Here is a 570-nt window from a genome sequence, read left to right as displayed (position 1 = left end):
ACACACACACACACACACACACACACACACACACACACACACACACACACACACACACACACACACACACACACACACACACACACACACACACACACACACACACACACACACACACACACACACACACACACACACACACACACACACACACACACACACACACACGCACAGTGAAGCGGGTTTGCTGATGCACATGCGCCTGTTGTTCGTGTGAACAATGAAGGGAATCGTTGCGGGGAAGGTCTTTATTTTCTCATGGCCTTAATTAAAAGCGGCTGCGTGTTTATTCTCGTCGGATCGTCTTCGTGGATGTGACACAGTTCAGCCTTGAAGTGTGTCACACGTTTGCAGACGCGATTGCGTCATCAATTTCCACGGGTGCATTGCGCGTGTGTGTTTGCGTGTGTTTATGCGCGTATATGCGCGCGCAATTGACGTTTGTCTAGACAGCTGTATAACTCTACTTCAAGTGATACTTTTTTAATCATACTACATCTATCTATCTATCTATCTATCTATCTATCTATATATCTATCTATCTATCTATCTATCTATCTATCTATCTAT

The sequence above is a fragment of the Priapulus caudatus genome, unplaced genomic scaffold (assembly GCF_000485595.1).
Source record: "Priapulus caudatus unplaced genomic scaffold, Priapulus_caudatus-5.0.1 Scaffold6266, whole genome shotgun sequence".
Taxonomy (NCBI): Eukaryota; Metazoa; Priapulida; class Priapulimorpha; order Priapulimorphida; family Priapulidae; genus Priapulus; species Priapulus caudatus.
Note: the sequence above shows the minus strand (reverse complement) of the source record.